General features: G+C 42.6%; 8 non-coding genes across 8 annotated transcripts; 4 read left to right on the plus strand and 4 right to left on the minus strand.

Annotated features, from left to right (window-relative positions):
- Window positions 1-4,592: 4,592 nt before the first annotated feature.
- On the plus strand, window positions 4,593-4,664 carry trnaw-cca (transfer RNA tryptophan (anticodon CCA)). The gene has a single exon. It is a non-coding gene; the product is annotated as a tRNA-Trp (tRNA).
- Window positions 4,665-7,626: 2,962 nt separating this feature from the next.
- trnah-gug (transfer RNA histidin (anticodon GUG)) lies at window positions 7,627-7,698 on the plus strand. Its single transcript has one exon. It is a non-coding gene; the product is annotated as a tRNA-His (tRNA).
- A 574-nt stretch (window positions 7,699-8,272) lies between these two features.
- Window positions 8,273-8,345, minus strand: trnav-aac (transfer RNA valine (anticodon AAC)). The gene has a single exon. It is a non-coding gene; the product is annotated as a tRNA-Val (tRNA).
- Window positions 8,346-9,994: 1,649 nt separating this feature from the next.
- On the plus strand, window positions 9,995-10,066 carry trnah-gug (transfer RNA histidin (anticodon GUG)). The gene has a single exon. It is a non-coding gene; the product is annotated as a tRNA-His (tRNA).
- Window positions 10,067-10,811: 745 nt separating this feature from the next.
- On the minus strand, window positions 10,812-10,884 carry trnaf-gaa (transfer RNA phenylalanine (anticodon GAA)). The gene has a single exon. It is a non-coding gene; the product is annotated as a tRNA-Phe (tRNA).
- A 1,026-nt stretch (window positions 10,885-11,910) lies between these two features.
- On the plus strand, window positions 11,911-11,982 carry trnad-guc (transfer RNA aspartic acid (anticodon GUC)). Its single transcript has one exon. It is a non-coding gene; the product is annotated as a tRNA-Asp (tRNA).
- A 2,034-nt stretch (window positions 11,983-14,016) lies between these two features.
- On the minus strand, window positions 14,017-14,089 carry trnav-aac (transfer RNA valine (anticodon AAC)). Its single transcript has one exon. It is a non-coding gene; the product is annotated as a tRNA-Val (tRNA).
- A 109-nt stretch (window positions 14,090-14,198) lies between these two features.
- On the minus strand, window positions 14,199-14,271 carry trnaf-gaa (transfer RNA phenylalanine (anticodon GAA)). The gene has a single exon. It is a non-coding gene; the product is annotated as a tRNA-Phe (tRNA).
- Between the last annotated feature and the right edge of the window lie 10,276 nt (window positions 14,272-24,547).

Here is a 24,547-nt window from a genome sequence, read left to right on the forward strand (position 1 = left end):
CTACAGAGAGATGATATTCAAATATTTCAACGTTCTTATTGGATTACCTGTATGGAGATATTGCTCAGAATTCCCAATATGATTTTGAGTTCAGTTTTGCTTTACTACTTTCAGAGTCTTTTATTGACCTTGCTGAAGCAGAGAAATGACATAATCACAAATGCGACCTACCTGTGCTGCTGTTTCTGGTTAATAATTATTATTGCGAGGAAAAAAAAACAGCTCCTTGCATTAAGAGCAAGAGCAACCAAGTTGTTGAGTTGGGTTTTTTCCGTGGTGCTCTTCCTCAGATGCAAAGTTATTTGGCGAGCAAGGACCTCTGAGAAGGAGCCTGAATCCGTCAAGAACTCTGAAATTCTAATATCGCACTACCGTCTTGTGTACAGAGATCTGCTTCTTCCTTTTTGAGTGTTTTGGTGTTTAAGAGCACACTTCCTACCTCGAATGTTAGTTTCAGGAGATGTGTTACCAGATCACAGATCATCTTGAAAAGATTTGGGATGCACTGGCTCAGTTATTTGAAGGAACCTATACCACCAACGCACTTCTGAGAAGCACCTGCACATTTTCGCAATCCTCTCTCTCACCTACAAAGTTATGAAGACACAGACGACCAACAAAAACTAATTTGATTCACTCAATTATTTGTCCATCTCTAAAGCCTGTGTGTATTGACTAGGCAATTCAAAAGCACATATTAAATAAGAACACGATCCTTCTTGTTACCATTCACGTGGTTGGAGCGTTGTTTCGCCCTTTAACATTCTTCTACAATATTTACAAAAGGGCTTTATCACTGGAGTTGTGTGCATCAGTCCATGAACATCAACTGTACTGCTGTTTTTCTATGCGTAATTTAATTGCAAGCACTTAAAAGATGCAAAAAGGTTTCAAAGAAAACATAATTGAAAGACAGTCGAGTAAGGAGGTAGAAAAACGCACTCCCCCATTGAAGAATCAACCACCGTCGCCCATGTGACTGGATATAAAAATAAATTGTGGATTGTGGTCAGTAAACATATGCACATCTTTAAGTCAGTTCCACCATCTGTGCCATAGGGGATGTAGCTCAGTGGTAGAGTGCATGCTTTTCATGTATGAAGTCCTGAGTTCAATCTCTGGCGTCTCCAGATGTCTTATATTATTGTGCTCACATCGCAATCTTCTGTTGAGTAAGAACTCTTTGCTCGTGTTCATAGAGAGCCAGGTTTACACAATTAAATTCAGTCACACACGAAGTGCTACAGTCTTGCTCTGCTGTTTTAAATGTACCTCCAAAGCATTTCGTTGTGTTAACTACCAAATGATTTGAACTAATTTTACGTCATATTCAGGAAATCCAGAGAAGGTCATCAGACTTTTAGTGGCTGTTGAAGAAAACACCTGTTGAATCTCACCAGGGATTTCTTGAGAGATCATTCAGCGAGCAAGTCCTCCCTCTGGACTCCAAATATTTTGGGTTAAACTGTTATTCACATACTCTAACGAAGAGAAACGTTAGTGTCTTCCGGTGTGTGAGCCCATTTCTAAAAAAAAAAAGTTATATAAATTGAATTGTTCTACTTTTTAGGCTTGCATAGTCTTATTAATATTTCAGTTAAATCTTTTTTTCTGTAGTAACATCAGTTGATATTAATATTAGTCCTGATTTATAATTTTTTTGTCATGGTTGATCTTAAATAATTTTGTATTTAGTTTCAGTTTTGAAAAATCATGCAGAGAAGCTACCAAAACTGGTAATGTTCATATAATGTGTAATGCAATAGCAGCATTTTGGGTTGAAAACAAAAAGTATATCTTGGTATGAATCCTAACACTTCATAGACAGCGTTCTAGGACTTCTCACTTCAGATAAAGTTGTCAATACATCATAGATTTCTACTCAATCAATATCAGCAGTGTTATCGCTACCGAACGCTAAATATAGATCCTGGCAATACTTCGTGAGATCTTCGTAAGAAAATCCAAAATACTACGGAAGGAATCAAATTTATATGTTTCTTTGGATCGAGAAGATGATCATTATGAGACTCAAAACATGCCTGTCTTTTCTTTTTTCGAGGACAAATGGATTATTGAGGTGTAAAGATGGGTTCAAAACCAAAATCACCTGCTATCACTGCTGTTTCTTCAAATCCTTCAACTGATCATCGATATCGAGGAATAATATATAGTTTCTTCAAATCCTTCAACTGATCATCGACATAGAGAAATAATATTATACAATTGTGGTTTTCTGTTAATTGCCAATTTGACTAATTACATCTTCGTTTACAGATGTCTTGCATGTATCACAAGGTATAATAGTCGTCGTGCGTCCTCAGTTAAAATGTACGACAAAAGTACAACATTTATGGTTACATCCATATTAAAATGAAGGTAAATATACCAAGATATTAAAATACAATTGTACAGTCCTAACTTAATAATGCCTGTGAAGTTTTCCAACAAATCCGAACTGTAATTTTGAAATATTATAGCTGAGAATGTAAAGAGAGTACAAAGATCAAATTCAATGAGTGAAAATGCACCAGTAGTTCTCTAAGCTGAGTTTCTTCCCTGAACATGACTTGCTTGCGAAGCACCAAGCAGCCTTGAATGGATCGCGGAAATCAAATATACAGTACAGATGGATTCAGAGTGTGCTTTCCAACTTTTGTGCAACATTTTCCTTTGATAGGGTGGAGTTGTCTTCACAATCTGGGTTAAATAAAAAGGAGTGACGTCAGTGTTAAACAGCTTTCCTTCTTGGAGAACAATGGTACAAACTCAGATGCATTTTATCAAGTCGAGGTCATTCTCTTCGATAAATTCATTCAGAAGCTGAAATATGTGCTCTCCTGTAGTTCCTGTTGGTAGCGGTTTACAGAACAGAAAGTCTTCATGAGACATACCCTCAAACTCGAATCTAACGTAAACGAGCAAATTGGCCAAATCGACTACAGACTCATCTAATTGCAGTGAAAAACATCTGCTCATCTTAACGCGCTCTATCAGTGTACTTTTGATATAATCCTTCATTTCAATAATTCTATAAATGACTGTGTCTTTCAGGGGGAGGGGGGCAGCAGGTCGAGCTGTTTAGCAGCTTTTTTTCCACACATAATACGTGTCAGCTCTTTTGCCAACGGTAAATAAGGTTCTTCAAAAATAGTGTAGCTTACCTGCTTTAGCAATCCGCAAGCTTTTTCCGCGTTTCCGTTTTTATTTCCGTATTTATTTAAAGTTTTTATTTCATGCGCATGGGAGCGAAACACAGAGACGCTCGGTGTATTTTTCTCAAATTCGAACAGTTCTTAAATATTTTTCTATCACGCTTTCGTGTGCTCACAAGATTGCCTGCGTTCGTAGCACGTATTTCTATGCATTCCTGTGTTTACAATGTTGGCATTGTTCCAAAATCACGCTAATTCTCCTTTCTCCCTATTTGCTGGAGATACAATAGCTTTTTTTAAATACAATTGGTCACTTGCATCCGTAGCACGCATTCCTATAGAGTGGTATAGAATTACAGAGTATCTCTTGTGTCCACTGAAGTATTAGCACGCACTGTATCGTAGTATGTAGCCTGCGTATTCGACAAGTATTAAAATACAAAATATGAAAACCCGTCCCGATTTTTCAGTGCACACTACACAGTTCCAGGGTCATTTGGCGTACCACCTGGTGGCACTCCACGTACCACTGCCGGTACGCGTACCACAGTTTGAGAACTACTGATCTACAGTATCTATAAATCTCTTACACGTCATTTACAATGGCTTTTCAACTAATAGCCCGTGCAGGGATCAAACCCTAACTGTTGGTACAGTACGAGTTGCGTAAGGCTCTGTAACGCGCAGATGAGAAACTAACCTCTGCTTCTTCATTATATACACAGTGAGCTATATATGCGAGCTTACTGCCTCCTACGGGCTCTGTATTTGATTGCGGTACAAGACCGGCCGTGGAGATAAAGTGAGACGGGTGTGTACATTAAAAGGCTCATAGTGTCCCTGGGAGGGCTCAAACCAACACCCTTTTGGTTAACAACCGAACCACAAAGACTCATGTACAGCTTAACACTTCTCGGTCTCAGTGAAAGTGATACACTCCGTAAAATTTCCAGAGATTCATTTATTTTTAAAGGAAAATCACCAACAGCGGCCGAGATCTACTGGAGTTTTTTCATTCTATACTGCGATTTCTGAAGGGTACTCTGTGAAAATACGAGTTTTGACGAGAAGGGATGGACATATAAGGTCAAAAGGCTTGAGGAATTGAACCTTAAGGTGAAGACTGCGGGTTCAGTAGCAGCAGAACCTGATCAGTATCAGTTGACTCCGATATACTTTGAAAATGAACTTGGGGATTTAGAGTCAGACGTGCTACCGTTGCACCATGGGGTACTTAATTAAAAAAAAATAGAAAAAAAATCAGTGTTCCTGGATCTGTAATTGAGAACAACACCTGCACAAGAGCTGCGCAGGAAGAATAAAATGTGGTCTGTGAAGAAGAGACTCTCTTCGGAGAGCTGCGCTCTTCACAGGAGATTTTTTTTTTTGTGAAGCTGATTTGTCTCCTTTGGGAAATTCAACAGCTCTGACAACCGTGACTTCGTGGCGCAACAGTAGCGCGCCTGACTCCAGATCAGAAGGCTGCGTGTTCAAATCATGTCGAGGTCAGCTGTTACTTTTTCAGGTTCTGCTGGTCCTGAACACGGAATTCACCCCATGCAGTTGAGTTCTATCTGTACACCACATAGATAATCAAAACAAAATAGAGCAGTACAGGACACGCAGTGTGGAGCTCACACAGGCTTACAGTCTCCAGCATTGGAGTGGAGGGGAAAAAAGAACTTTGTTTTTTTTTTTTTTAAGAGAAAAGGCACAGTTCACATCTGCTTAACATCACGTCCAACTTTAGAGACAGCTACATCAGATAATGGAATCCCGGAAGTTTCAGATAACTTTTTTTAATACAGGTTCAAGCAAACCTGAAAGTTAATGAGTTTCCGGACACTTTTGTTTTATTAAAAAGTGTCTGAAGCCTGAAACTGTAATTTGAAAACAAAACCCGCTATTGGACATTAGCAGGTGCTTTTTGTAACGATTTGCTATTTCATGCTGGAAAACAAAGGAAACAGACCCAACGTTTGCTTTCAGGTGCGGTTCATTACATAATATACATCTATTACTGAGGAGCTTGAATAAAATTTACACGAACCAGGTATAGGTCGAACCTACAATCTTATGATCCGGAATCAGACGCGTTGTTTATTAAACCGCTGGCATTTCACATGACCTGAATTCCCCCAAAGTGTGCTCAGCGCCGCTACTAGTCATGCACCGCTCCGTCTAAAATTTCAAAGTGAGAAACATGTGTTTTCTGATTTTTTATGAGTTTTAAAATATAATCTCTTTAAATCAGACAAGGGGTTTATGTTTCGCACTGAAATTCCGATTGACTGAGAATTCAAAGAAAGACTGTTTTCTTCCACAACACCGTATAATTATCACATCCACCAGACTCTCCAACCTCTCCAGATCTTGCTGGTCGAGCAATTGCTCCGATAAATTACGTCACGTATCATGTTAAATCATTTCTTCTCAACACAACATTTCCTGGTGCACGTTTTCTCTATGAAAAAAAGATATTTTTCCGTTGCACGATTTCTCGTTTTTTATCAAAGCGTACAGAAATAAAAAAGAAGAAGAAATAGTGTCGCAAAAGAACTCTGTCGCCCTTGGGAGATGTCAAACGCATTGGACATGAAAATGGCAGATAAAAGCCAGTTCTCTTCGTTTCTCAGTGTCGGGGCTGCTATGTAAAAGAGGCAATTTGCTCTGAGCGCAGGTTTAGCGCTTACTGAACGCAGATGTCTCAGAGCGGTGTGTCCAAGCGGCTGTAAAAGGTGATGGGCACCCTGTCACTGTAGCCTAGTTGGTTAAAGCGCTTCTCTATTAAACAAAAGAACCGAGATTCAAATCCCAGCCGTGTCTTTCTTCCTATCTTGTAGTACAGAACGTATCATTTCGGGCAATCACAAAGGGCTTGATTTCGTTAAATGCATGTGTTCATTTCCTTTCTGGAAAACTTGTTTTTGATGAAATTCACACAGCTTGCGAAAAATGAAATTCAATTCTTGGTTATCAGTGCAGAAGAAATATTACAGGCTGGCAAAATAAACGGGAAGAGATTTTTTTTTAACCGAAAACTTATGATTCTGAAATGACCTTACCAGTCGGTTAGCGCGTTCGGCTGTTAACCGAAAGGTTGGTGGTTCGAGTCCACCCAGGGATGGGGATCTTTTGCGATGTAAACGTTGTCGTCAGTCGATTGGATTTCTCAGCGAAACCATAACCATTTTAATATTTGCAGGAAATGCGAGTGTTTAACACGTGTCAGGGTCACCGGGAAATGTCCAATAATGCCCAACATTGCAATTCCCCAGAAAACCATATTCACCCAAATAATATTATCTTTGAATCTTCATTTATACTCCAGTTGAATCCTCTGCTGAAATATTTTAAAAATACAATGCAGGTTTGTTTGAGAACTTGACAAGCATTCTTACAATAGCACTGTGCAGTTGGATTTTGATATTTTGACATATTTACCTTAATTTTAAACATAAATACTATACAGTCTATTGTAATTTTAAAATATGTTAGCTGAGGATGCAAAGGGGTGAAAGGGAAAGGTCAGAGGGTATAGTAAAAACAAGGTTAGGATTGGTGGAGGTGGTAGGGGTGTTGATGGTTTTTCTCTTGTCATGGAAATATAACTATTAATTTTAAAGGATCACTTACTGACGTCAGACAGCTGCCAATTCTCCAGACGCGTCTCTGGAAGGATAAACAGTTTATCCTCCGAGGTTCGTCCAATTTGCTAAAATTGTCCGGGTCCGGATGGAGTTTCAGCAGCCGTTCGCGCTCAGGTTTGTGATCCCGGACGAGCCCCCAAATTGTCATGGAAATATAACTATCAAGGAAGCCACAAGAGAGAGTTCTCACCTGAGTAAGGTCTTTATTTCAATATTGCAATATTGGGAGCCCTGCAAAGTGCAACCAGAGACTCAATTTGTTACAAGCAGTACAGGGTTTTTATAAGACGTTGCGCTGTAAAAAAGTTCAGCACTTGGTCCCTTCTAAAACTTCCCCTTTCTCTAAGAGAAAACAGATTACATCATAGAGCGAGAGAAGAAAAACTAGATTTGTTATTCAAAGCTTATCAGTTACTTTCAGCTAATTCTAATGACCCAGACAGCATATATTGTTTTGGTACATTGTCTTCTAAACTAATCTACACAGTGTACTTTGTTGACGAACTGTTTTCTAAAATTCTGCACGCACTGTAGCACAGCAGTTACATCCTTGAAATATATTATCTAAAAGCACCAATATATTTTTTCAAAGCTCTCTACATTTTTAAGAATCAATTTACTTATTAGATTTCCACTTCACCGGCATCATGCAAGCAAACTACATAAATATGAGAAAACACGCAAGAGAGTTGTCACTCAGAGTGTCGAAGGGTCGATGTATACTGGGGCTCAGTTGAAATGCAACGTCAGGACTTTTTCGAATTATGTCACACGAAGAGAGCACAGCCCTTTCCGCCCTGCCGCGTGTGTCTCGGTAACTCGCTGTGATCGTATAGTGGTCAGTACTTTGCGTTGTGGCCGCAACAACCCCGGTTCGAATCCGGGTCACGGCAGAATAGGGGCGTCTGCTTTTACCACTCGCACGAATGAAGGCAAAAAAAAGCCAATCGATGTGAACGAACGGCGCTTTACAGAGGAGTACTGCCTGACTGGATCGTTGATGAACGACAGAGGCCACTCCGACCTCTTCTCGGTTTTCTTCAATGACTTACTAAGGATCTTCTTCACATTCGCCCATGCAGGGGAAGCCAGTTACACCAAAGCAAACGCAGGAAAGTGCATTTCAAGCAGAGACCAGGAGGGACTTGTTTACACCGAGAGTGGGCGGAGAATGGAACAATGCGCCCAGCCCTGTTGCTGGAGCCGATTCTTGATGAGCTCTTGGGCTCACTAAGAGGCCCTCGCTGGATGCTAATCTTTCTGTTGTTCTTGCAGGTCCTGTGCTGCTTTTGAGCCAACAGAGCTCGTCCTGGTCTGTCGGCACAGCCCAATTGCAAATGATCGGCTCCGCATACAGAAGGAACGTAAGTTTGGTACAAGAGTGCACGAAAGCACCGGAAATACATTGGGAACAAATGACCGGTCGCTCAAGACCTCTGTGAAGTACAGGAGCGTGCAAAACGAGGCTGTTTCCGCCCGGTCTCGAACCAGGGACCTCTCGCGTGTTAAGCGAACGTGATAGCCGCTACACTACGGAAACCTGCAGGGACCGCTGCTGGTGTCTCGCTTGCGTTTCGGGCTGAGAAAGGGACGCGTCACTTTAGGAAGGGGGCGCTGGAGAGAGGAACAAAGGGCGCGATGAAACAAAATGCCGAAACCCGGGCTTGCGAAAAATGAAATTCAATTCTTGGTTATCAGTGCAGAAGAAATATTACAGGCTGGCAAAATAAACGGGAAGAGATTTTTTTTTAACCGAAAACTTATGATTCTGAAATGACCTTACCAGTCGGTTAGCGCGTTCGGCTGTTAACCGAAAGGTTGGTGGTTCGAGTCCACCCAGGGATGGGGATCTTTTGCGATGTAAACGTTGTCGTCAGTCGATTGGATTTCTCAGCGAAACCATAACCATTTTAATATTTGCAGGAAATGCGAGTGTTTAACACGTGTCAGGGTCACCGGGAAATGTCCAATAATGCCCAACATTGCAATTCCCCAGAAAACCATATTCACCCAAATAATATTATCTTTGAATCTTCATTTATACTCCAGTTGAATCCTCTGCTGAAATATTTTAAAAATACAATGCAGGTTTGTTTGAGAACTTGACAAGCATTCTTACAATAGCACTGTGCAGTTGGATTTTGATATTTTGACATATTTACCTTAATTTTAAACATAAATACTATACAGTCTATTGTAATTTTAAAATATGTTAGCTGAGGATGCAAAGGGGTGAAAGGGAAAGGTCAGAGGGTATAGTAAAAACAAGGTTAGGATTGGTGGAGGTGGTAGGGGTGTTGATGGTTTTTCTCTTGTCATGGAAATATAACTATTAATTTTAAAGGATCACTTACTGACGTCAGACAGCTGCCAATTCTCCAGACGCGTCTCTGGAAGGATAAACAGTTTATCCTCCGAGGTTCGTCCAATTTGCTAAAATTGTCCGGGTCCGGATGGAGTTTCAGCAGCCGTTCGCGCTCAGGTTTGTGATCCCGGACGAGCCCCCAAATTGTCATGGAAATATAACTATCAAGGAAGCCACAAGAGAGAGTTCTCACCTGAGTAAGGTCTTTATTTCAATATTGCAATATTGGGAGCCCTGCAAAGTGCAACCAGAGACTCAATTTGTTACAAGCAGTACAGGGTTTTTATAAGACGTTGCGCTGTAAAAAAGTTCAGCACTTGGTCCCTTCTAAAACTTCCCCTTTCTCTAAGAGAAAACAGATTACATCATAGAGCGAGAGAAGAAAAACTAGATTTGTTATTCAAAGCTTATCAGTTACTTTCAGCTAATTCTAATGACCCAGACAGCATATATTGTTTTGGTACATTGTCTTCTAAACTAATCTACACAGTGTACTTTGTTGACGAACTGTTTTCTAAAATTCTGCACGCACTGTAGCACAGCAGTTACATCCTTGAAATATATTATCTAAAAGCACCAATATATTTTTTCAAAGCTCTCTACATTTTTAAGAATCAATTTACTTATTAGATTTCCACTTCACCGGCATCATGCAAGCAAACTACATAAATATGAGAAAACACGCAAGAGAGTTGTCACTCAGAGTGTCGAAGGGTCGATGTATACTGGGGCTCAGTTGAAATGCAACGTCAGGACTTTTTCGAATTATGTCACACGAAGAGAGCACAGCCCTTTCCGCCCTGCCGCGTGTGTCTCGGTAACTCGCTGTGATCGTATAGTGGTCAGTACTTTGCGTTGTGGCCGCAACAACCCCGGTTCGAATCCGGGTCACGGCAGAATAGGGGCGTCTGCTTTTACCACTCGCACGAATGAAGGCAAAAAAAAGCCAATCGATGTGAACGAACGGCGCTTTACAGAGGAGTACTGCCTGACTGGATCGTTCAAGAACGACAGAGGCCACTCCGACCTCTTCTCGGTTTTCTTCAATGACTTACTAAGGATCTTCTTCACATTCGCCCATGCAGGGGAAGCCAGTTACACCAAAGCAAACGCAGGAAAGTGCATTTCAAGCAGAGACCAGGAGGGACTTGTTTACACCGAGAGTGGGCGGGGAATGGAACAATGCGCCCAGCCCTGTTGCTGGAGCCGATTCTTGATGAGCTCTTGGGCTCACTAAGAGGCCCCCGCTGGATGCTAATCTTTCTGTTGTTCTTGCAGGTCCTGCGCTGCTTTTGAGTCTGTCGGTCTGTCGGCACAGCCCAATTGCAAATGATCGGCTCCGCGTACAGAAGGAACGTGCGTTTGGTACAAGAGTGCACGAAGGCACCGGAAATACATTGGGAACAAATGACCGGTTGCTCAAGACCTCTGTGAAGTACAGGAGCGTGCAAAACTAGGCTGTTTCCGCCCTGTCTCGAACCGGGGACCTTTCACGTGTTAGGCGAACGTGATAGCCGCTACACTACGGAAACCTGCAGGGACCGCTGCTGGTTTCTCGCTTGCGTTTCGGGCTGAGAAAGGGACGCGTCACATTAGGTAGGGGGCGCTGGAGAGAGGAACAAAGGGCGCGATGAAACAAAATGCCGAAACCCGGGATCGAACCAGGGACCTTTAGATCTTCAGTCTAACGCTCTCCCAACTGAGCTATTTCGGCGGTGTGCAGCGCCCACAGCCACCTGCTCCAGCCTTCCTGTGTTGTGGCATGAGCGCACCAAGAGTAGCGGGAGAGTGTTGCAGGAACGTCACTCAGAAGGAAAGCCACCCAGCTGCGCCCTCTGAGCTCTGTCCAGCGCATCTTCCTCGCATGGACTCCTGCCTGCGACGGGCAGGAAACAATTAGCAAGAACAGAACGACACCCCATGGGTGTCTCATGACCGCACCTTAGGTTGTGACACGTGCAGGTGTGAGGGGTTGCCGGGCTACTTTGGAGCAGAGCTTGGGCGGAGGGGGGGCGGGAAAGCAGACAAAGAGGTGACACCTCAAGGTCTGCACGATCACAGCTCTCCGCCGCCCCAGGCTTCCGCTCGATAAGCTACTGGACACACCCGCCCCTCCTCACACAGACCGTGGAAAAGCCCCCGAGTGGGAGGGCTCTCTCTTCCTCCCAGGAGCTCTTGGACACGACGCCCAGACAGGGCGCGGGGAGCCGCCGCCTGCAAACACGGCTCCAGGCAGGACTCCACTCCGCAGGAGCCGCAGAGCAGAGGAGATGAGGGCAGCTTGGCTCCTGTGCAGAGACCTGAGCTGTTGTTGCTGTGGATGCTGTCTTTTCTGCACTCGGGGTAGGAGTGAATGTTGAGTTGCCCTTAGAAATGAAGCAGAGCACTTCAACGGCACGGGTGTGTGTGTGTGTGTGCGCCCTGGTGATTCTGGGAGACAGATCGAACCTGGGCTAAAAGAGAGGGGGCTAAGCCCTCTTCCATTTGCTAGTTCAAAGTTGTACAACCCATTTGTATCTGCTAGGCGGCGCAGTCGTCGTGCACAAAGAACGCTTTGAAAAGCGTCAAAGGCAAGTCATTCCGAGTTGGTCGTTTGTGTTTTCCGTTCAGACGCGAAATGCTGACATGATCTCTCGGCTCCTCGGTTGTCATTTCTGCTCCGTAAAGGGATCACAGCACGCGTCGGCTTCCAGCATGCTGGGTCGGGACACGATGCCGGGGGTTGGAGAGAGCGATGTCTTCCTCGTTAGTATAGTGGCAAGTATCCCCGCCTGTCACGCGGGAGAACGGGGTTCGATTCCCCGACGAGGAGTAGCTTTTCTTTCACCTCCTTAGAGAAATGACTGCCTTTCACTTCTCTGTTTTCTTTCACAGCGTCGTGCACCTTTTCATTGCTCTCGCTTTCAGAGCCTCCGCACGGCAGTCGACTCGACATCAGGAAGCACATTGAAGTGAAAGCAGGAAGCGCTGCGACATGCACTGTGCAGATCCCGCCACACTAAGAGGTGAGTGGGTCTGTTCGATGCACAAAGAACGCTTTGAGAAGCGTCAAAGGCAAGTCATTCCGAGTTGGTCGTTTGTGTTTTCCGTTCAGACGCGAAATGCTGAAATGATCTCTCGGCTCCTCGGTTGTCATTTCTGCTCCGTAAAGGAATCACAGCACGCGTCGGCTTCCAGCACGGTGGGTCGGGACACGATGCCGGGGGTCGGAGAGAGCGATGTCTTCCTCGTTAGTATAGGACCTGTCACCTGTCCCCACCTGTCACGCGGGAGACTGGGGTGCATCAGGACGCGCCTTGAAGTGAAAGCAGGATGCGCTGTGACATGCACTGTGCAGATCCCGCCACACTAAGAGGTGGGTCCAGTGGGTCTGTTCGATCACAGCGCTAGGCGAATCCCCAATCCCCTTTTGTGCCTGGCGACAAAAGATGTCTGTTTCCACCCGGTTTCGAACGGGGGACCTTTCGCGTGTGAGGCGAACGTGATAACCACTACACTACGGAAACGGTGGTAAGACGTGCCCAGCGGCCCAGCGCTGAGCTTCGCCAATGCGATTTAGCTGCTTCCAGTGCCTTTATTGGAGTGCGCTGATGGACCGTGCTCTCTCTCCAGAGACCAGCACGCCTGACATGGACGGAGCAGGAAAGGCGGCGCCACATTCTACAGCCCTCTCCACGCAATCGACGAAATCGGGCTACTGAAGTGGAGAAAATCGCCTCTCCAGAAAGTGCAAATATCATCTTGGAGACTATAAATCCTATTGCCGAAGGTCAGCCCTGTCTACCAGAGTAACCCTCCCACAGCGATGATCAGCTCGTCTCACACGCGAGAAGTTTCGGTTGGAAACAAGCGCCCCCTCTTCTCGCACGTTTTGCACGTTCGAGTAGTTTTAATGCGGCTCTTTCGTACACAGTGCTGATCTTTTGGAAAGCAGGAGGCAAAACCGAGTCGAACCGCCTGGGTGAAAACCAGGAACCCTAACCGCTAGACTATATTGCAGCGAACAACCATGCTGTTCCCGGCATCATGCAAGCAAACTACATAAATATGAGAAAACACGCAAGAGAGTTGTCACTCAGAGTGTCGAAGGGTCGATGTATACTGGGGCTCAGTTGAAATGCAACGTCAGGACTTTTCCGAATTATGTCACACGAAGAGAGCACAGCCCTTTCCGCCCTGCCGCGTGTGTCTCGGTAACTCGCTGTGATCGTATAGTGGTCAGTACTTTGCGTTGTGGCCGCAACAACCCCCGTTCGAATCCGGGTCATGGCAGAATAGGGGCGTCTGCTTTTACCACTCGCACGAATGAAGGCAAAAAAAAGCCAATCGATGTGAACGAACGGCGCTTTACAGAGGAGTACTGCCTGACTGGATCGTTCATGAACGACAGAGGCCACTCCGCCCTCTTCTCGGTTTTCTTCAATGACTTACTAAGGATCTTCTTCACATTCGCCCATGCAGGGGAAGCCAGTTACACCAAAGCAAACGCAGGAAAGTGCATTTCAAGCAGAGACCAGGAGGGACTTGTTTACACCGAGAGTGGGCGGAGAATGGAACAATGCGCCCAGCCCTGTTGCTGGAGCCGATTCTTGATGAGCTCTTGGGCTCACTAAGAGGCCCCCGCTGGATGCTAATCTTTCTGTTGTTCTTGCAGGTCCTGCGCTGCTTTTGAGCTGACAGAGCTCGTCCTGGTCTGTCGGCACAGCCCAATTGCAAATGATCGGCTCCGCGTACAGAAGGAACGTGCGTTTGGTACAAGAGTGCACGAAGGCACCGGAAATTCATTGGGAACAAATGACCGGTCGCTCAAGACCTCTGTGAAGTACAGGAGCGTGCAAAACGAGGCTGTTTCCGCCCGGTCTCGAACCGGGGACCTTTCGCGTGTTAGGCGAACGTGATAGCCGCTACACTACAGAAACCTGCTGGGACCGCTGCTGGTGTCTCGCTTGCGTTTCGGGCTGAGAAAGGGACGCGTCACTTTAGGCAGGGGGCGCTGGAGAGAGGAACAAAGGGCGCGATGAAACAAAATGCCGAAACCCGGGATCGAACCAGGGACCTTTAGATCTTCAGTCTAACGCTCTCCCAACTGAGCTATTTCGGCGGTGCGCAAAGCCCACAGCCACCTGCTCCAGCCTTCCTGTGTTGTGGCATGAGCGCACCAAGAGTAGCGGGAGAGTGTTGCAGGAACGTCACTCAGAAGGAAAGCCACCCAGGTGCGCCCTCTGAGCTCTGTCCAGCACATCTTCCTCGCATGGACTCCTGCCTGCGAGGGGCAGGAAACAATTAGCAAGAACAGAACGACACCCCATGGGTGTCTCATGACCGCACCTTAGGTTGTGACACGTGCAGGTGTGAGGGGTTGCCGGGCTACTTTTGAGCAGAGCTTGGGCGGAGGGGGGGCGGGAAAGCAGACAAAGAGGTGACACCTCAAGGTCTGCACGATCACAGCTCTCCGCCGCCCCAGGCTTCGGCTCGATAAGCTACTGGACACACCCGCCCCTCCTCACACAGACCGTGGAAAAGCCCCCGAGTGGGAGGGCTCTCTCTTCCTCCCAGGAGCTCTTGGACACGACGCACAGACAGGTGTGGGGAGCCGCCGCCTGCAAACACGGCTCCAGGCAGGACTCCGCTCCGCAGGAGCCGCAGAGCAGAGGAGATGGGGGCAGCTTAGCTCCCGTGTAGAGACCTGAGCTGTTGTTGCTGTGGATGCTGTCTTTTCTGTTCTCGGGGTAGGACATCAGGAAGCACATTGAAGCGTTGCGACATGCACTGTACAGATCCCGCCACTACTGGGCCCGATTTCCCCGGATCGAAACCGGGCGGACACAGGCCCGTTTCGTTTGTTGCCACGCACACTGTTTGGGGATTCGCCTAGCGCTGTGATCGAACAGACCCACTCACCTCTTAGTGTGGCGGGATCTGCACAGTGGATGTCGCAGCGCATCCTGCTTTCACTTCAATGCATGTCCTGATGTACCCTGGTCTCCCGCGTGACAGGTGGGGATACTTGCCACTATACTAACGAGGAAGACATCGCTCTCTTCTTAGTGTGCAAAACACTTACTTGCAGCATTGTGGGTGCTGTGGTTTAAATGCTATTGGTTTGTGAACAGAACACCCCTATTCCAGTGCATTGTGCCACATTAAATAAACACACGAGAAAAGATTCAGAACGCAAAGCTGTGTCAGTGTTCTGTGTAAAAAATCGGTTTGAACATCATGGGAGCTGTTTTTAATAAGCTGCTGAGTAAAGAATATTTTAATCTTCCTGCTGTCAGTAGTATTGTGCATATAGTTGACTCTTACCTGAATGAAAACAGGACGTAAAGGAAGTGTTTCAGAATTCAGACAAAGCTTTATTCCCGTGCTTACAGTCCGAGTAATTGGAGACTGCGCTATTCTGTTGCCTATGGTCATATACGGGTTTTTCGCATGAAGCCGTATTGAACAGCATTTCTCGCGTTGTGAACTTGTGTATACAGCGGTCCCCCGGGTTCCACTTAGTGCGTAATTACGCATCGATGAAAAACCGGAGGTTTAAAAAAAGATAATTAGCTCACTGATACTTTGATGTAGAGGCTGTGGAAATATCCACGTCGTGGTCTTTAAAATGCATTTGGTTTGAAGGCGTTCTGTGCTTCCGTTGCGAAGATATGGACAAAAGAATATTCGTGCTTGGTCCAAAAACTGTAATATAAACGAAAAAGTAAAGGCTGAGAAAGCATTCACAATGTATTTTATGCACAAAGCAAGTATTCTTGCGAATCTAAGAGGTTTCGTGTAAACGCTACAGGCGTGGCAAAATCGTTTTCGAACTTAAAGCTAACTTTACCCCGGTGTTTTACGCTGCTCCTTTCTACACTGAACTGGTCATTTGGACACCGTAAGACAAGAGAGACACATTTCTATGTAATCAGGAAACCAGGAATCCTAACCGTTAGCCCGTTAGTGCCACAGAAAAAAAAACGTTTCAGCAAGATAAAATTGCAGGGTAAACACATTTTTTTCTTTTTCGTAGCGCTTGTGTTTTGTTTGATTTAGCGAATTTTATACACTTTATTTCTGACACATGACTTAAAAGGCTGGTAGAGTATATTTAATACAAAAGCGCTGAACAACAATTTTCATCTACCGTATTGTCATGTTTTTTAAAAAAGCAAGTTAAATGCATGTATAGTAAATGTTTTTTTTTTCATATAATAGTGTTTATGGTCTGATAAACGTAATTCATTATTTAACGGACATTTGGTATAATTAAAAAAATACTCATTCACAAATGTAAACATTTTTTACAATAACGTGTTCTATTATACATGCAGCAATATCACCAGACAGTTTAATGGTCTGTCGTCCTTTTACAGTTCTGGGTTTTATTCTGTCTTCAGATGCACCAGATGTATTTTTAAAATACGTAAATAACAATTCTGGTGCAGCAAAGCATTCTGATTAATTCAGATTCACTCTTCACGTGTGTTATAGATATCATATAATGTTTTTGTATCCACGCAAAATCTCGCATGAAGTTGATAAACTTTGCTTGTAACATATTTAACAAGGCACAGTGCCAAACTATTAAAATACATCAGAAAAGAACCCGAACTCATCTAATTGATGTATTTGAAACGAACGGGTGGGAGACTTTAATATGGCGTTCTGGAAATTCACTTTTAGGAGTTTTCGGAAGTCTGGACCCAGATATACAGTGAGGGAGGAGTGCTTGACTTCCTGCTTTCAGCTCGTGCATTGTTTCTACGTGTGAAAACCAACAGAGAGAGCTTTATCGGTTCACAGAAACGTCCCAGCAGTTTTCTAGGTTAAGATGGAAGAATAAATGTAATAAATGGAGATGTTATTGCTGCTGGGGAGTATGAAGGCGGTTTAGCGAGGCGGTGGCGTGTGGAGGGAGGAGACGCGCATTCCGCACGGGCAGCGCAGAGCAATGAGTCACACCTGCTGCGCGCTGAGTCCTGTCCTATATAACCGCTGAGCCCGGACACAGCCTCTCCAGCCAGTGCTGGAGTTTTTTTTTTTTAAATAATACTTCAGAAAGTGCAGGAACTGACTCTTTTGCTCAGTTGAGGCTATAGGAATCTGTGTTTCTCTCAGGCTGTCAGGAATAGCGCTTATTATATTTTTTTCTCAGGCTAAACAGTATAATTGGGCTGAATTTCAGTTAAACGCCTAGTTTAGAAAGATCAAGAATGAGTTAGGGAAGACAGAGGTGGAGACTAATGGAAGTTATGAAAGCCATTAATGGGTTGTCTCTGCTTGAGCTTGATTTAGACCTTAGTAGTGCAAAGTCTAGGGGTTAATTGCAACAAACTGAAAGTGAAGTACTAACAGGCGTTCAACCCGTGTTTAGTACGCAGCTGTGGTCTGAAGTTGTGCTCCACCTTAAGTCCAATTGCAATGAACGTTGCTATTGTGCTTAGTCCAGCACCGTACTAAACCTGTTCTCAATTGCAACGAACACAGAGTAATAGTTGTTGCCCTCTAGAAGTGACTAAACTAGTGAATTATTTTAAACCACCTCTTAATATGGCTTGAGCAACTTAGTACCATACTTGGTGTAACGATGAATTGCATTAGAAGGCTCCAGAATATAGTGGAAATAATAGTTACCACGTACTGAATTTATGCATCCGTCGCTTGAAAACATTGTAATACTTAATTAAAATTGCTTAACACTCATACCACATTTATTCATAATGAAGCTGATTAATATGTGTATTTACAAAAGTGACATTTACTAATTATGTTAATCATTACTAGTAGCTGTGAAGTTTAAGGTGCTAGGGAGTGAAGAGAACAGAACTTAAACTATTATTTATATAAATGTAGCGTGAGGCTTTAATGTGTTCTATAAAATCGAGGAGTCAACTGGATAGATTTGTTAAATATTTTAGTGATGGGTCTCCGTATTTGTGGTTATCAGAGGAAAGCAGGGATGAGGAGGAAATAGGTGGCACCCAAGCATGTTAAAGGAAAAAACTCGGCATCTTAAGTGATTTATGATGGTTTACAGTCCCTTTTCTGTCCTGTGGCAGTGATCCAATGACTGTGTTGAAACAGCCAGGGTTGTGCTAGCTCTTGATGGACTGGTATGCAAACCAAATGACAGACAAGCAAAGCGTTGTTTTACAATTCTGAAAGCTCGTTCAATGTGGCTTCTTGTGTTTTTATGACTCCTGTTATAGTGCTGGTCTTGTAATGTTGTTGGATTGTGCACAGGTGTCAGAAGATACCGTTATAAAGGATAAGCATGAGTTAGCAAAACAACACGCCAGCAAGCACTTCCCCACTTTGAAAGGAAGATGCTGGAACTGATTCTGAGAAGGTCAGACGAACAATAATTGTTGTATTTATTTGCTCAGGTAGTTTTATAAGTTGAATTTTCAGTAAAGTTCTGTTAAAAATAAATTAATGTCAAATTAATACAGTAGTGTCCTGTCTCAAGCCCACAGCTGCAGTTCTCATTTGTTTTGTGACTTATTGCAATTGAGTATCCCTCATTTGGTGAATTGTAGCCTCAATGCAATTCTTACATTTTAAAACTATATTTAAACTAAATTTCCTGACTAATTTTAAACAAGAGACAAAGTAATTAGCGTGGTCTATGAATTAACCTACTTATCAGATGCAATGTTCTGATGCACAGTCCCTTGCAATTCGGGCTAAATAGTACAACAACAATGCTGAGCCCTGTGAACTGGATTAAGCACAAGATGAGCTGAGCTCCAACTTGGTTCCAAATGTTTATTAAGCACAAGTTGAGCTGAACTGAAAGGAAGACATTGGAACTGACTAAAAAATAACTTAATTTGAAATGTACGCTCCTACTGATACAGGAGAGGGAGAAAATCAAAGTTCTGAAAAGTAAGCACAAGGCACACCCTGCTAAAGAAATGTATTGCCTTAAAAAAAAATGCTTAGGTCAGAGGAACAATTGTTTTTTTTTTGCACAGTTCTGTTAAAAATTAAACTTAACTTTACTGGTTATTAGTCGGTGTGTTTTGTAATGATTTAGCTATAACGATGTGTCCACTTATTCATCTGGAGTGTTAAACAAAATTAATGCTGCAATAATACAGTAGTGTTTAATTTCAAATGCACAGCTGCGGTTCTCATTTGTTTCATGACTAATTACAATTGGGTATCTCATTTAATAATGACGTAGCCTCATCAGGTGAATTGTAGCCTAAATGCAATTCTTAAATTAAAAACTAACTGATTTGTCAGGAAATTTAGTTTGAATATAAAGAAGAAACAGAAAAGTAATTGTATATTAATGTGGCCTATGTATTATTCTACTAATCAGAAGTGTTCTGATGTACAGTCCTCTCCAGTTCGGGCTAATTAGTTCAACAAGGCCAAGCCCTTGGAACCGGATTAAGCACAAGTTGAGCTGAGCTCCATCTTTGTTCCACATGTTTTTGCTGCAATTGAACTCGGAGCGGGAGATGATCTCCAGAATGTACCGTACTAACTTAGCACGCGGCTGTGTTTTAACTTGGGATGTCCATTGCAATTGACCCTGTGGGTTTATATACATGGGTTTCTCTGCATACACTACCATAAGGGAGGAATGGTGAGTTGGAGGGAGGGCACCAGTTTGGTTTATCAAGAATACACCAAACTGAGTAGAACTACAGATCCAACCATTCAAAATGTGCAGTAAATAGCAGTGCTTGTTCTGCAAAGAACTGTAGGATATCGCATGATGTATCAAAGTAGGGTGAAATATCTTGTAAAACCGCCAGGCGGAGCTATGAAAGCTTAATGTCTCATGTGCAGCATTTGCGCTGTTGCTAGAAAATGTTTGGTTTTGAATCCCTGTCAATACTGAGGGACAATCTTTTGTCAATTACAGACGTTAACAGTCTAAACGGTATATACAATTTAATAATTTTAAGCTTTGTATAACATTGATAAAAATTAAACTGATTAAAAAGTACACTGAAGTGTTATACAGGACAAGCGTTGTGTATTCTCTTACATTTTAAAAAAACATTCATTTTAATGTGATATGAAAGATTAATAAAGAATAATATTGGATAGGCTGTAAGCTCAAAATATTACCATAGTCCACTTTCTTTCTAAACATCTGCATCAATTTGTCTCATTCACCCATGATTACTTAAACATTTTGCCTGCCCTTTTCAGCTATAGCTTTGTTTGAACCCAGCTCCTGGCATGAGTTTTCCTTTAACAAAAACATTTCTTTGAAAAACTAAAATAGTAAAATATATTGATTTGTTGCTATTTCTAAATATCACAAGATGTTCAAAGTTAAGTGATTTATTAATAACAACTAATAATTTCAAACTGCTTGTATTTTAAAATTGTATTTTGTTTGCGGGTGATTTGTCACTGTTTTCACAAACTTCAATTTATTAAACGTCTTAGATATGGTGTTCCAGACCTCTGTTTACTTTCTGAAACTCCATCGATATTTCCTGTTTTCACACAGATAAGAATAAACTGCACGTGCAAATCTTTTCACAAGTGTAAAGATGTTCTGTGCTCAATAGCTCTTTAACACAGTACGCATTATGTCATATCTTTAAGCATCAGTTGAAGCATTCTGAAGTCTGACAATCGTAAAAAGTTACCAAATAATATTGGTGAAACTGTTACCTGTCCTGGATAAAGCAATTAGAAAATAGTTGGATTTACACTTGTAAGAAAATTTCTGATTTTAATGGGACATGTTGAGTCTTTTCTTTTCAGCTTGAATTAACTCTTGCCTACTATGTATATTCCATTGCAGCCATTTTAATGCAATGCAGCTCCATACTTCTCACAAAGTCTAGGCTAGGTGTTACACCCCACTGTGTTTATGTAGATTAGACAGTTCTACTTGGGGAGGGGAAGGAACTTTCAGTTTTCTGGTGTCATTGTTGGCCTTTAACATAAGGCAATCAGCAATCAAATGTCCTGTTTTTTCTTAAGTTGAACAAAGATGTGCCACATGCATACAGTGTCATGTTGTATATTTTTAATGCTACTACAGTACAGCTTGTGGGAAATACATTTGTCCTGTATCAAAGTTTAACTTACCCTACATTACAAACTGAGTGAATTCAACAGAATCGACGGCTAAAAGCAACATGTCAAAATGTTCCCAAAATAACAAAAAGTGAACGAGTTGAGGATTCGATAATAGAGTAATCATAACAATAACTCCCGAGTTGTTTAATGCAATCCAAATGAAAGAAGGACACTTAAATAAACATGAAAAGACTATTTTTTCATTGACGAAAAGTAATGTCGCACTCTCTCTTGTTTAATCTGATTGTTTTATTGCTGCACCGACTAAAACCAGAGAGAAATAGCACCTCTTTCTTTGAAGCATTTTGTTTATCCTATCATGTATCGGTTTCCAATCATACAAAGTAAGTTCTGAGAATCTCCAATTCAACATACCTATGTTTTCCTGGAGAATGCAAAGCCCTTTTGCCTCTGGACCAGTCAAAATTTATGGATGGGGTTCACCCCCAGTCCCAAAATTGCTAAACAGAAGAGTGGCGTAGCGGTCGGCTCTGGCTGTCCCCTCTGTGCCGACACACTGCACATTCAATCCCTCCTTCTCTTGACTGATGGGCAAAAGGTGGACATCTGGGAGAACTGTACGTGGCATCTGTGAGTTCTGCTGTGTAGATGGTGCTTCCTGAGGGGAGAGAGACAGTGGGGACGGCACCAGCCAATTCATTAGTGGTGGTGAGCAGAGAGGACAGGATGGAGTGTCCTGAAGGGGTGTGCTCTGCTGGGGGTGGAGGGTTGTATGGAGATACGCATTGCACCAGGTACAGCAACCTGTGTGGCAGGGAGGGGCACTTTTCAGGAGATGAAGGTCTGTTTGGAGACGGCTGACACCCTAGTGTTTGACTGCTGGAACATACAGATGCAGCCATTCAAAATGCGTGGGCGATACCGCATTATTTTCCGGTACGCTGTACGCAGTCTACCGCGAGTTACCGTAAATTCTCCTATAATACGGCAAGCAAAATTATAGTATCCGGAATTTCCGCAAGGTGGAGCTAATAAAGCTCAACCTCTCATGTTTGAGCTGTCGCCATCAAAGTCTTTAACGAAGATATTACTAATAGTAGTAATAATGAATGACCTTGGACGAGCTGTAAGTGTAAACTCAAAGTATTGGCCTGGTCAACATTCTTTTTTTCATTGACCGTCTTTGTAAAAGTAACACCACAGCATTTCGCAATCATGCATTTGTTTCCAATCATGCAAAGTACAGTAGTTTTTGAGAATCAATTCACCATGCCTTTCACATGCTCATAAAAGAGATTGATTTAGGAACCTAAACATATTACTGTATGCAAACTGTACTGTATACAGTATGTATATGTATATTTAATGTCTTAACTGTGCCCTTTAAGTATTGAATATTTATATGGAATTTTACCACTGAAGGGAAATCTTAGTGCCTGAGCATAAAAAGAATAGGAGCATACTGCAACGCGTGTGAAGGCCATAAACGATATTAATTTTTGAACTTAAACATACAGTATATGGCTGGTCTCGGTACTTTAAAGAAAACATACACACCAGTATTCCATTTCTCACTAAACATTTTAAGCATCGAAGTCTTTAACTAACGTGATACCGGAGTCAACAAGCATACTTTTAGAATTCGATTAAAAGGGAATATAATATGGAATCGCGTATCTCAAGAAATTAATAACGATATGATTATAGTCGTGTACTGCGACAGGGCTGTGTAGGGCTGTTTCGCCTCTCTCTTCATGCGACTTCCCTTGTAGCCCACTGGTCTACGTGCCCGATGACCAACTCACGGGTTGTGTGTTCAAATCCAGCTGGTGCTGGACTTTTCTTTTAACAAACATTTCTTGGAAAAAATAGAATAGCAATTTTATGGACAATCAATTGACTTTTATATTTCAAAATATCACAACATGATCGATTCTAAGTCATTTTTGATAACAATGAATAGTCACCTTCTTCCCTTCTGACAACGGTCCCTGCTTCTGCTTCCTGCTTCTATTGTGTGTGTGTGTAATAGAGTAAATTTTTATAGAGAAATGGAGGCTTGAGAGTATGCGTTACAATATAAACATTTATATTTATTTAAATCGTGTTTTGATTTAAATCGCAAACGCATGTTTAATTATATGTGTTTTTTTAATCATAATCAGACTAATGCAACATAAATTGATACAGTATCTTTGTCTTCTAAGTATCTTAATAAACTTTCAGCATAGCTTTCTACCCATTTAGATTTATTTTTCTTGGGATTTTGGGATCAAACGTGGAAGGATTAGATTGTAATCGTTTTTATTTTTCAAATACGTTTTAGAAAAGTGTAATCTATACCTGCCCAGACTGTACGCCTTCCTAAACCCCGCCCTGACCACTTTCACTCCTGTCCTGCTCTTCCCCGCGCACCCCAGCCGGGCACTCTTCGGCCTCTGCCCGGGACGAATGTATATTTTGATCTTTACACCCGGCGTGGCACCGAGGGAGCATCTGCATTTATAACTTAGTTTTTAAAATTAGTCAAGCAATATGAAGCATCTCCTTTTACTTTTAAGTCCCTTAAATACATTGAGCACAGCTTTCTCACCACTTAAGATTACTTTTTGATACCATCCTTACACAAAGCAGAAACTTTCCGATGACATACAGTACAAGTGGAAAGATTACAGATTTTAATCGTCTTTAATTTTGTTACGTTATACATTTTAGGAACATTTCATCTAAACAAACACCACAAAACTATTCTCGATTGTATTTCTGAATGTTATGTTACATCTACAGTAGTTCACTGCTTTAAATACATCGAATTAAGAAAGTTAGATGTAGCACTTTAGATCTTTTTTTCTGAACCAGGGAAAATCTGATCATGTTTCTCTATAACAATAATAAAATACATTATTTTACATATCACCTTTAAAAGTGGCATCTCAAAGCAAAAAAGTAGATGGGAAAAACAGTTAAAAGGGACCAAAGTAAATACCAGACAAACGCAAACGCGTTTTTAATAAAAATGCTTTTATTCATTCAGCAGAGAGTGAGAGGGACATCCAGCAGAGAGAGACACACACACACAGGTTTCCATTGACAAAAGTAATTGTTTTTTTACATTCCTCTTGTCTAACAGGAATGTTTTGTTTGTGGACAGACTGTTAGACGAGAGGAAAAGAGCACCTCCTTCTACGAAGCATTTCGTTGATCCGATCACGAATTATTTTCCAGTCGCACAAAGTAAGGGTTGAGAATCTCCGATTCACCATGCTACTAATGGTTTCCCGGAGATTGCAAGGCAAGGCACTTTTGCCTCTGGACCCATCGAAATTTACAGACGTGGTCCACCCCCAGTAAATTTCAAAAGTCAC

The sequence above is a fragment of the Lepisosteus oculatus genome, chromosome 14 (assembly GCF_040954835.1).
Source record: "Lepisosteus oculatus isolate fLepOcu1 chromosome 14, fLepOcu1.hap2, whole genome shotgun sequence".
In the NCBI taxonomy this organism is placed as follows: domain Eukaryota; kingdom Metazoa; phylum Chordata; class Actinopteri; order Semionotiformes; family Lepisosteidae; genus Lepisosteus; species Lepisosteus oculatus.